The sequence below is a fragment of the Triticum dicoccoides genome, chromosome 2A, assembly GCF_002162155.2.
Source record: "Triticum dicoccoides isolate Atlit2015 ecotype Zavitan chromosome 2A, WEW_v2.0, whole genome shotgun sequence".
In the NCBI taxonomy this organism is placed as follows: Eukaryota; Viridiplantae; Streptophyta; class Magnoliopsida; order Poales; family Poaceae; genus Triticum; species Triticum dicoccoides.
Window position 1 is genome coordinate 499,769,632 of NC_041382.1, and position 13,255 is coordinate 499,782,886.

Below are 13,255 nucleotides of genomic sequence, written 5' to 3' on the forward strand. Positions count from 1 at the left end.
TAAAGGGCTTTAAAAGAAATGCCACAGTCGGGCGTCTGAGCGACACCACATAAAGGGCTTTAAAAGAAATGCCACAGTCGGGCGTCTGAGCGACACCACATAAAAGGGCTTTAAAAGAAATGCCACAGTCGGGCGTCTGAGCGACACCACATAAAGGGCTTTAAAAGAAATGCCACAGTCGGGCGTCTGAGCGACACCACATAAAGGGCTTTAAAAGAAACATTCATAGTGAATATCCCGGAGGTAGAACCATCCTAGAGATACTCGATAATAACAATAATATCACGGGTTAGTCAACAACAATAATAATCATAGTTCTCACAAGTCACAAGTAGTAATTCCATTTCTGGTTAACCGTTTCACCTCCGAAGACCGACACTAGGACCGACACCTAACCATCCCAGACTGAAATCCTTAACCATGGACACGGCTATTCGAATAGGTTTATTCTCTGCAGAGGATGTACTCTTTACCCACGAGTAACGGATTTCTTTAGTCCATCGGGACTAATTCCGTCTACGGTCTTTTTGTTGAAAACACACCTAACTTGCACACACCAGCTTAACTCACACGTGTCTGGAATCACCCACGACACCTGTTAAGCAACTCTAAGTGGGGAGGCTACAATCTCGCGTAGCATGGGATCAAACTTATATCGCGCGCTCTAAGGGGTGGCCTCCCCTCTCGGTCCCAACCGGAAACACCCATGCCCCCGGACCAGGTGGCTTGCCTACCAGCTACAACCGGTACCTTCCACCATGGCCTCTCTGTACGGTGTGTGCTAGAAAGAGGTTGACAACTTACTGAACCGTACTCTACTTGCTGTAGAGATGAGTGGTAGTACGAAACAAGTATGGGGGTTACTGGAACAAGACTCGATCTAGGTCGACTCAGGAGGTTCAAGTATTCCCTGCATGATTAGTATAACGAATATATTTCATCCAACAGAGTCACCTCTCATATCACCTTACCATGCCATACCAGACATAACCGTCCCGACGGAGACCGGCGACAAACTCATGCCTACCCAAGGCAGAGGTTTTTCCCGGGTTCCTGCCGGTATGCATGCAAGGCACATGAGGGTGATTATCATCACAAGTGAGTTCATTTCCAATAGCATGGAAATCAATAACATGCACCCATGCATATGATCATATCACATGAAATAACAAGTCCTTCAAAATGCGGTGGTGTTATAAATGTATCCACGATCACACCAAAACATTATGCCGGGATTCAGAATGCTTGCCTTCAATGTTGTGGAGGGGTGGGGTGCTCTCCAAAACCTTTTGAAAGTTTCTTCTCTCTCCCCAAAATCCTATTTGAAAATATATTTGAATTAACACACATTTCAAAAACAGTACAAAAAAGTTGTTTGAAATTTTTTCAAATAAATCTTAAAATAAACTAGACCAAATTTGAGGAAGGTAGGAAAAAGAATCAACTCATTTGGAGTTATATTTAAAAAGTTATAGCCAGTCAAAGATGTGGTCAAAATCTGTTATTTAAAATAAAACAGAAAAGAAAACGATTCAGATATAAATACGCTTTCGGTGCAGAGGAGGCGTACTTGGGGCTTTACGCCTCCACTTAACCACGTGGACAGACACGAGGTCGCTGACAGTGGGTCCAGAGGGCCCACTAGTCAGGTTTGACTAGTCCGCCCTCCTCCTTCTCCCTTTGTCCCGAACGGAGGCGGAACTCCGGCGACCAACGCCGGCGAGCAGCGGCTCCTCGCGGCCTCTGGAGGGCGAGGATGGATCCGCGGATCAAGGGCAATCCTACTGGTAGTCGCTGGGTCGGCGGGGACGGCGTGAGCTGTCGGCGGCGAGCTCCTCGGCGGAGGAAAGCTTCGGGGAAAAGTGGTTTCGGGGCGGCGGTGGTTCTCGATCGAAATGGAGTAGGGGGAAGTGTTCAGGGGAGGCAGAGAAGGCTTCTGGTGAAGATATTGGAGAGGGGGAAGCTCTGCTTGCGCCGAACGGAGCCGGGAGGTGGCGGTGGCCGAACTGACCGGAGAGGTTGAAAAAGACCTGCGACCCTCCAATTGGTGGCGATGGGGGTGCTAGTGAGACGGCGTGAGGCTACCTGAGGGCTCGGAGACGCTCGGGGCTTCCTTAAATAGGCCATGGAGGTCAGTTCCGAGGCGGCCGGAGATAAGAACGACGGCGGACCGCCATGCTGTAGCTAGGGCGACGTGGCGGCGACGAGCGCTAGGGGACGAAGCTGTGGATGAGCACGCACTGCTCACAGGGGCAGGTGGCGAGCTGGGGTGGCTTGGGCGGCACCAACCACGGTCGGGCCTGCTAGCAGCCGGCAGCTAGCCGCCACGGCCATCCTGGGGGTGGCGCTGTGGGGCTCCAGGTTGGTCGGGGTGGTGTGGCGGTGCAGGGGGACACGACGAGCGGGCTGGGGCCGGGTTTTGAGTGCGGGGTGGGACGCGGCGACTCGGGTGCATGCAGGTGCCAAACGCACGCTCTGGGCGCGCCCAGAGCACGCCCGAGGTGTGTTCGACGATATGCCATGGTAGCCTAGAGAGTTCCAAACTAAACGAGAGTTAGCAGAAATAGGTTATGGGCTAGGGCAAAACCTTAGGACATGCTGGTTAGGTCAGGAGCTCAAGCTCACAATGCAAATATGAAATCATGCCGAAACTGGTCATGCACTCAGGGTGTTTGACAAAATGCCAAAGGCACCTAGGTAGCTCTTGGGGTAGCCAAAACTTCCAGGTTGGGGTCTCTTTCGATGTACAAGAGGGTGGTGAGGTTAGTTTGCCAAAAGAAGAAACTTGCTAGTGTAAGTTTTGCAAAACTACATTCCTGGACAGGAAATAAATAGCATTATTTCATGAACCAAAAATGATCCAAATGGTGCATGCTCCTGGACTTAAGGGTTTAACATGGAGGACTATAAGTAGGAGAAAGAATCAAGGGTTAAAGAGCAAGCAAAAATAGGGTTGCTGTACCAACCATCCAGTTGGTCCAGAATGAAGATGAGGTTGATCCACTCAAATTTTTCAAAGAACATAAATAGGTTTTTGCACAAAGTGGAATAATAGGCTCCTACTGACCTCCCCTAATTTTGGTAGAAGTTTTAAAGAAATATTTAAATAGGTTGTAGTGAAAAATTGCTCTGTGGACCAGAGAAGAAAATTGAATGAAGAGCTCAAAATATGCAATGTATTAAATATATTATTGCACAAAAGTGATTTAGAGACATCACATGATATCTCCAAACTTTGGTTGGATTTTTGGAATAATATATCAAATGGTTGTAGTACAAATATGGCCATATAACCTTGAAAAACATTTTCAAAAAAAATAAAGATCAAGCAACTTAATTATTTAATTAGTTACACTGATAGAAGGAAAATTTTTCTTGAGAGGTTAAACAAGTCCAATAACATATTTGAAAAGTTTTCTCTTTGGGAAAAAGTCATCATAACAGGGAAAGAAATGATTTAAAAATCAAAATGGAGCTCAGAAATCCAAAGTTTTAATTCCTGGAAAAATTTTAATTTATTAAAACAAGGCCAAATTTTTGGGGTGTCACAACACTATCCCCCTTAAGAAAAAATCTCGTCCTCGAGATTTTATAAAAGCGGTGTTAAGAAAATAATTACGCAATAAAGATGTGGCTACAGTGAGAGGGCAATAAGTGGTGAAAAACCACAGTGTGAAAACTGGGGCTGCGTGGAAGAGTTTGCGGTTCGGGACAAAAACGGGTGATTTCTACGTTGGATAAAAATTTAGAATAACTCCTAAATTTAAATATACGCTGGTCATACCCGAGAGCATAGTGCTCCCTCTGGCTGACAGGTGGACCCGGGGTCCACTGTCAGTCTCCTCTTCTTCTCCCTCTGGCTCTTCCTTCTACCTCTTCTCTCCCGCGCGCTTTCTCGCGCTTTCTCCACCGGCGATGCCTAACTCGTAGGGCATCTAGGCCGTACCGTGGTAGTGCGCGGCGTGCTAGGTGCCGGTGCAGCGTGCACTCACCTCGCGGGCCAGCGCGCTATCGGCACTGCTCGCGGATTCGACTCCGAACACCGGCGATCGGCGACGAGCGGCGTTGGTGGACTTCGCCCACCGTACACCGAGCTCGAGCTATAAAACGGCCGGGGTGACTCCCTCTTCTTCCTCACACCCGGCCTCACTTCTCCTCCTCCTTTCTCCATTACTGCTTACAGAAGCTCGGGTGAGGCTCTAATGGCGGAGGCGATGCCGGACTGGTTTGTGATCCTGATATGCCGAGGGCTGGCGACACTGCTGGGGCTCTCTGTGCTCCTGTGCGCGATGATCTTTGACGAGTATCACGACGCTGCGGCTCGGGTGTTGGCTCTCCGCGGTGGTGGTGATCATGAGGAGTAGATGGAGGTGTGCCGGGTGCTAACTACTGTTAGGGGGGGGATTAGCTGGATGTAACGCCGTTGCAAAGCTTTGCAAACAGTGTATGTGTCTGAATGATTATGGTTGTGAGTCTGCTGCGTGGTGCTGTGTGAAATTAGATAATCCACGTCGTGAGAAAGGGCAGGTGTAGCAACTCAGGGAAAAGAAATCTCACTCCAGGATTTTGCGAGGGAAAAACAGTTAATTAAAAGGAGCATAACCCACAACACAAACTACACACACTAGTAGAAGCCAAATAATTGACTCGTCGTACAAACTCAGGGTATCACGCATAAGTTACACACGTAAATAAATGTTGCAAAGAACAATACAGTAGTGACGTCTAAAATGAAAATGGTAACTGGACGGGGTCCTGATAAAATGTCTCTGGTAAAGGAATACACTCCTCTTCTATCGGAGGAAGTGGATTGACCAGTCGATGTATGCGTCTCTCCAGGTCGGGTCTCAGTGGTCTTCCGATGGCAATCTGAGGATTTAAATCTGCGAGGCTCTGGAGATAATCCATCACTCGCTGGTTCAAATGCTCTTGAGCAATGATGTACTGGATAAGGTTGGCCAGAACTGGGTCTCTCTCAATACGTCCACCGGGAAAAGATGTTACTTCTCCGGGTGCTGCACGGCTCGGAAAGTAATAATATCCTCGTTCGCGGGCATAGGGTACTGCGGATCGAAGACGAGCAATCGCTTCTTTCGCAGCAGCTTCTATGGCCAGGTGTGGGGTTGGCATAGATTTCCCCACGAAGGAAACTTCCGTTGGATCTTGGTTGGAGTCTACGGGAGGGATGTGTACTGCTGCCCAATATTCCGAGGTGGATGGGGTGATCCTTGATTTGAACAGCTCGTACTGAGGTGGCTGGGTAGAACCCATGGTACTGCGGGTAAAATCCCACAATATTTTGACAAAGCTACCTGGGGTTGCATCTGGGGTTCTCAGATGAATGCTGGGGCTCGGCATGACAGGATAAAGTGTGAGTGTGGTGCACAAAGTGAGGGTTGCTGGGTAAGGCCACAAGGTGGCCTTTATATAGCAATGGAGCTGGATTCGTTTTACCGTGGTGAAAGATAATAAATTTGCCAGCTTAGCTCCAAAAGTCGGGTCAGTGTCAGAGATACACATATCTCATAAAGAGACGTGTTACTGTGGTTGTCGTCGGGTTGGTTTTGGTAGTTGTGCCCAGAAAAATATGCAGCTATGCGCTGACCAAATATGCAAGGCTACTATTAAAACAGAGGCACAATGACAGGCTGCATTAATATACACGGTCGCACGATTACAAAGCGAGGATACAAAGAAACTCGGAGCTACTTATACGGCTTAGTCTACCTCGTTTATGTCTAAACGGGCATGCCTGGTGGATGTCGAGGCTTCTTCACGAGTCTCTCTGCCGGGATTAGTTGGTGATGGCGGAGGAACTGCAGGGTCGGGGTAGTGATGATGACCATCGCGGGGATTGTTGGCCACAGCCCTGTTGGAGTGTGTCCCCAATATGCGACGAAGCACCTCAGGGGTTATCGCAACACCTTGGCTGATGGCTGGAGCAGATCTCGGGGTCTCGATCGGTTGTCCAAACAGCACGACTAGGTTGTCGGCGTTGGGCTCGTTTTCTCCTCTCGCCGGGGCTCGACGAACCAGCTCTCCACGAGCTGCGATTAGATCAATAGTGATCTGGTCGAATAGTGCCTCTAGTGCACTTACATAGCGCACTAGGTGCAACAATGCGGGGTCTGTCTCGTGATCTCCGTTGGCAACTTGGGGTGGTCTACCATACCCTTCACGTCTGGGGTAGTAGTGGAACGAGCGACAGTTAACTCTGGGCGACAAGTGCCTGAGATGAACTATAGCCTCTCGAGCGGCTAGCTGGATGGCTTGTGGCTCAAAGGAAGTTGTCCTTCCGGTGAACCTGTAGGGGCGCTCGGGTGCTAGACCCCTACCATAGATGTGCACAGTGGCCCAGAATTGACGGTCTTCACCGCTCATGGGTCCTTGATACACAACATATTCTGGTGGCTCTTCTAACGCGTAGGCACGACGGGTGAGGTTTGCGAGGATGGTCACAAAACCTCCAAGGTTGGTTGCTGTGGTTTCGTTGTGTACTATAGGTCCAGGCATTGTGGCTCGGTTTGGGGTAGCGGCTGTGCGGTGCTGTGTTGGGACTAGCGTGTCCTTTTTATAGGAAAAAGGGGGTGGAGTCTTCCTTCGCACGCTTGCAGGAAAGGACTATTTAGGGGCCGGTCACTGGCGCATGAGTGACAGGTTAGGTTGATAGGTTGGGCACCGACTGCCAAAAGGTGTTGGGTCACTGTGTGGCTATCTTGCACGAGAAGCTTGGCTGGGGTTTGGCTATGGTCTAGTGGGTTGGTTTGCCTAAGTTTTTCGACCTAGCTAAGATAGGATTAGCCAATGGTCAGCCTGGCTCTGATACCAAGTCTGCCACGACCGGTTCTCCGGACATAAATTTCCAGAAAAGACCGTCGTGCTCATCAGCCCTAGGATTACTGTTAGCTGATGAGGCTCCAACTTGATACAGAAATTCCAAGCAAAAATACAAAATATGTAGTACAAGACCATTCTGGCCTGTGAGTACAACAAATGGTTTCTAGTGGTTGATGGCGGAAGTGGGTTGTGAAACATCAGTGTCTATGGGACTCCATTTCCCACGGGAACAGCTGACCAGGTTAATTCCTATCTTCGCGAGGCTACTATCTCCATTGTGTGGGTTCCGGGGCTGGCATCGCGTCACTCCTCCCGTGCAAGAAAATCTGGCCAAGACAATAGCCAGGGACAAGCCAATGAGTACTTTGAATGTACTCGCAAACATTGTGAACACAGGTATAATATAACAATGATGTGCTGGAAATATTTTATGCTCATGACGTCAGTCACCAAAGATAAATGAAACTCTGATGCGTGCAAGCAAGTTATTTATAAAAATGCAATAACATGGTAACATAAAAATTTATGAAACAAATAACAAGCAATGCCACAGTCGGGCGTCTGAGCGACACCACGTAAAAGGGCTTTAAAAGAAATGCCACAGTCGGGCGTCTGAGCGACACCACGTAAAAGGGCTTTAAAAGAAATGCCACAGTCGGGCGTCTGAGCGACACCACATAAAGGGCTTTAAAAGAAATGCCACAGTCGGGCGTCTGAGCGACACCACATAAAGGGCTTTAAAAGAAATGCCACAGTCGGGCGTCTGAGCGACACCACATAAAAGGGCTTTAAAAGAAATGCCACAGTCGGGCGTCTGAGCGACACCACATAAAGGGCTTTAAAAGAAATGCCACAGTCGGGCGTCTGAGCGACACCACATAAAGGGCTTTAAAAGAAACATTCATAGTGAATATCCCGGACGTAGAACCATCCTAGAGATACTCGATAATAACAATAATATCACGGGTTAGTCAACAACAATAATAATCATAGTTCTCACAAGTCACAAGTAGTAATTCCATTTCTGGTTAACCGTTTCACCTCCGAAGACCGACACTAGGACCGACACCTGACCATCCCAGACTGAAATCCTTAACCATGGACACGGCTATTCGAATAGGTTTATTCTCTGCAGAGGATGTACTCTTTACCCACGAGTAACGGATTTCTTTAGTCCATCGGGACTAATTCCGTCTACGGTCTTTTTGTTGAAAACACACCTAACTTGCACACACCAGCTTAACTCACACGTGTCTGGAATCACCCACGACACCTGTTAAGCAACTCTAAGTGGGGAGGCTACAACCTCGCGTAGCATGGGATCAAACTTATATCGCGCGCTCTAAGGGGTGGCCTCCCCTCTCGGTCCCAACCGGAAACACCCATGCCCCCGGACCAGGTGGCTTGCCTACCAGCTACAACCGGTACCTTCCACCATGGCCTCTGTACGGTGTGTGCTAGAAAGAGGTTGACAACTTACTGAACCGTACTCTACTTGCTGTAGAGACGAGTGGTAGTACGAAACAAGTATGGGGGTTACTGGAACAAGACTCGATCTAGGTCGACTCAGGAGGTTCAAGTATTCCCTGCATGATTAGTATAACGAATATATTTCATCCAACAGAGTCACCTCTCATATCACCTTACCATGCCATACCAGACATAACCGTCCCGACGGAGACCGGCGACAAACTCATGCCTACCCAAGGCAGAGGTTTTTCCCGGGTTCCTGCCGGTATGCATGCAAGGCACATGAGGGTTATTATCATCACAAGTGAGTTCATTTCCAATAGCATGGAAATCAATAACATGCACCCATGCATATGATCATATCACATGAAATAACAAGTCCTTCAAAATGCGGTGGTGTTATAAATGTATCCATGATCACACCAAAACATTATGCCGGGATTTAGAATGCTTGCCTTCAATGTTGTGGAGGGGTGGGGTGCTCTCCAAAACCTTTTGAAAGTTTCTTCTCTCTCCCCAAAATCCTATTTGAAAATATATTTGAATTAACACACATTTCAAAAACAGTACAAAAAAGTTGTTTGAAATTTTTTCAAATAAATCTTAAAATAAACTAGACCAAATTTGAGGAAGGTAGGAAAAAGAATCAACTCATTTGGAGTTATATTTAAAAAGTTATAGCCAGTCAAAGATGTGGTCAAAATCTGTTATTTAAAATAAAATAGAAAAGAAAACGATTCAGATAGAAATACGCTTTCGGTGCAGAGGAGGCGTACTTGGGGCTTTACGCCTCCACTTAACCACGTGGACAGACACGAGGTCGCTGACAGTGGGTCCAAAGGGCCCACTAGTCAGGTTTGACTAGTCCGCCCTCCTCCTTCTCCCTTTGTCCCGAGCGGAGGCGGAACTCTGGCGACCAACGCCGGCGAGCGGCGGCTCCTCGCGGCCTCTGGAGGGCGGGGATGGATCCGCGGATCGAGGGCGATCCTATTGGTAGTCGCTTGGTCGGCGGGGACGGCGTGAGCTGTCGGCGGCGAGCTCCTCGGCGGAGGAAAGCTTCGGGGAAAAGTGGTTTCGGGGCGGCGGTGGTTCTCGATCGAAATGGAGTAGGGGGAAGTGTTCAGGGGAGGCAGAGAAGGCTTCTGGTGAAGAGATTGGAGAGGGGGAAGCTCTGGTTGCACCGAATGGAGCCGGGAGGCGGCGGTGGCCGAACTGACCGGAGAGGTTGAAGACGACCTGCTCCCCTCCAATTGGTGGCGATGGGGGTGCTAGTGAGACGGCGTGAGGCTGCCTGAGGGCTCGGAGACGCTCGGGGCTTCCTTAAATAGGCCATGGAGGTCGGTTCCGAGGCGGCCGGAGATAAGAACGACGGCGGACCGCCATGCTGTAGCTAGGGCGACGTGGCGGCGACGAGCGCTAGGGGACGAAGCTGTGGATGAGCACGCACTGCTCACAGGGGCAGGTGGCGAGCTGGGGTGGCTTGGGCGGCACCGACCACGGTCGGGCCTGCTAGCGGCTGGCAGCTAGCCGCCACGGCCATCCTGCTGGTGGCGCTGTGGGGCGCCAGGTTGGTCGGGGTGGTGTGGCGGTGCAGGGGGACCCGACGAGCGGGCTGGGGCCGGGTTTTGAGTGCGGGGTGGGACGCGGCGACTCGGGTGCATGCGGGTGCCAAACGCACGCTCTGGGCGCGCCCAGAGCACGCCCGGGGTGTGTTCGACGATATGCCATGGTAGCCTAGAGAGTTCCAAACTAAACGAGAGTTAGCAGAAATAGGTTATGGGCTAGGGCAAAACCTTAGGACATGCTGGTTAGGTCAGGAGCTCAAGCTCACAATGCAAATATGAAATCATGCCGAAACTGGTCATGCACTCAGGGTGTTCGACAAAATGCCAAAGGCACCTAGGTAGCTCTTGGGGTAGCCAAAACTTCCAGGTTGGGGTCTCTTTCGATGTACAAGAGGGTGGTGAGGTTAGTTTGCCAAAAGAAGAAACTTGCTAGTGTAAGTTTTGCAAAACTACATTCCTGGACAGGAAATAAATAGCATTATTTCATGAACCAAAAATGATCCAAATGGTGCATGCTCCTGGACTTAAGGGTTTAACATGGAGGACTATAAGTAGGAGAAAGAATCAAGGGTTAAAGAGCAAGCAAAAATATGGTTGCTGTACAAACCATCCAGTTGGTCCAGAATGAAGATGAGGTTGATCCACTCAAATTTTTCAAAGAACATAAATAGGTTTTTGCACAAAGTGGAATAATAGGCTCCTACTGACCTCCCCTAATTTTGGTAGAAGTTTTAAAGAAATATTTAAATAGGTTGTAGTGAAAAATTGCTCTCTGGACCAGAGAAGAAAATTGAATCAAGAGCTCAAAATATGCAATGTATTAAATATATTATTGCACAAAAGTGATTTGGAGACATCACATGATATCTCCAAACTTTGGTTGGATTTTTAGAATAATATATCAAATGGTTGCAGTACAAATATGGCCATATAACCTTGAAAAACATTTTCAAAAAAAAATAAAGATCAAGCAACTTAATTATTTAATTAGTTACACTGATAGAAGGAAAAAATTTCTTGAGAGGTTAAACAAGTCCAATAACATATTTGAAAATTTTTCTCTTTGGGAAAAACTCATCATAATAGGGAAAGAAATGATTTAAAAATCAAAATGGAGCTCAGAAATCCAAAGTTTTAATTCCTGGAAAAATTTTAATTTATTAAAACAAGGCCAAATTTTTGGGGTGTCACACTGATATGAGATAGTACACTCATGCAGCTCAGGATGCAAAACTACCAGGCAGTTTTCCTTGCAAAAAACAACATTGTGGCCTTTAATCATACATTTTGCTACAACTAAATTTAGATCAGATAAAGGTTGGATTCACGGCGATTAACAAAATATATGCTGATGTAAAAATATAGCGATATACAATAGGTACTTACATCTACATTGGAGCACAGAGAATTCCTGCAAGAATCTTTCCTCATAAACGATACCATTGCAGAAAATCTTCTATTTGTTAAGCTTATTTTCTAAAAGAGAGATGGGTAAGAAACATGTAGAAAATATGATCAGCATGCTATAAAATTTCATGATGCAAGGATACACACACGCTTCTTAGAATTGAGTTGACATATTTTTCCTGGACTAGAGCGGACTAGTTCTTTGGCCACTGGAATCTGCTTATTATCAGTAGGTGTCAGTGTCAAAACCGGCGGATCTCGGGTAGGGGGTCCCGAACTATGCGTCTAGGCCGAATGGTAACATGAGGCAGGGGACACAATGTTTTACCCAAGTTCGGGCCCTCTTGATAGAGGTAAAGCCCTACGTCCTGCTTGATTGATATTGATGATATGGGTAGTACAAGAGTAGATCTACCACGAGATCAGAGAGGCTAAACCCTAGAAGCTAGCCTATGGTATGATTGTATGTTATGGTTGTTGTCCTACGGACTAAAACCCTTCGGTTTATATAGACACCGGAGAGGGTTAGGGTTACACAAGGTCGGTTACAAAGGAGGAGATATCCATATCCGTATTGCCTAGCTTGCCTTCCACGCTAAGTAGAGTCCCATCCGGACACGAGACGAAGTCTTCAATCTTGTATCTTCATAGTCTAACAGTCCGGCCAATGGAGATAGTCCGGCTGTCCGGAGACCCCCTAATCCAGGACTCCCTCAGTAGCCCCTGAACCAGGCTTCAATGACGATGAGCCCGGCGCGCAGTATTGTCTTCGGCATTGCAAGGCGGGTTCCTTCTCCGAATACATCACAGAAGAAATTGAATACGAGGATAGTGTCTGAGCCTGCAAAATAAGTTCCACATACCGCCATAGAGAGAATAATATTTTTGCAAATCCAATTTGCTGGCTTGTTTTGGCAGCATGACGTTATGTCATGGCCCGGTGATTATTCGAACCGTTTTTCTTCAACCAGCTCCACACATAACGCGAGGCGGTTTCTTGACACGTCTTGTCAAAGCAGAGATCGTGTTCCCCCAATTACAGGATTCTCATTAATGCGGTCATGGGTAACCCAACCGTGTCTAGGACTCCTAGATTATAGGCAAGTCCTAATCGGCTACGGAGAGGATGCTTAATATTCACCCTCTTTATAAAGGGACAAGGTTTTCGCTTTTTCCCTCTCGTGCTCAATCGAACCCTTCCCCCGCCTCGAGTTCCAACACCCAAAGCCCAGGTTAGGTGCTCCGGATCTTCAATCATGTCTGGATCCAGCCTTCAAGGATGATGGATGCCCTCCTCCGTGATGGAAGAGGACATTAAGAAGTTGAGGGAGGCCAGATATCTGACCGCCGAGGTTTTGCATTGGCTACCTACTCGAGGGCAGGTCGTCCCTACTCCTGAACCCAACGAGAATGTCGTGTTCGTCTCCCACTTCCTCCGAGGCCTAGGCCTCACTCTGGATCACATAGTCAGGGGTTTCATGTTCTATTACGGGCTAGATTTCCATGATCTAGCTCCGGACTCCTTTCTCCACATCTCGACATTTATTGTCGTGTGTGAGGCCTTCCTCCGCATTACCCCTCACTTCGGCCTGTGGCTCAAGACCTTTGAAGTGAAGCCGAAGATGATCAAGGGGCAACATGCAGCGTGCGGAGGTGCATCAATAGGCAAGATGGCAGGAGCTCCATGGCCGAAAGGTTCCTTTCTAGAGGTGTCCGAATTATGGCAACGTGAGTGGTTTTACGCCACAGCTCCCAGAAGTGCCAAGTGGGCGGCTGCCCCCGCTTTCCACTCGCCCCCCCCCCCCCACCACAACTAATGTCATGGATTAGCAGAGGTCTGAGCTGGGGTCCAGCCAAGGACGTGTCTATACTGGAAAGCCGCATTCGAGATCTCTTCGAGGGAGATTTTAATTTGGTCGTGGTAATACAAGTTATGCTAGTTCGTCAAGTCCAGCCTTGCAAACGCCGGCCCCTTC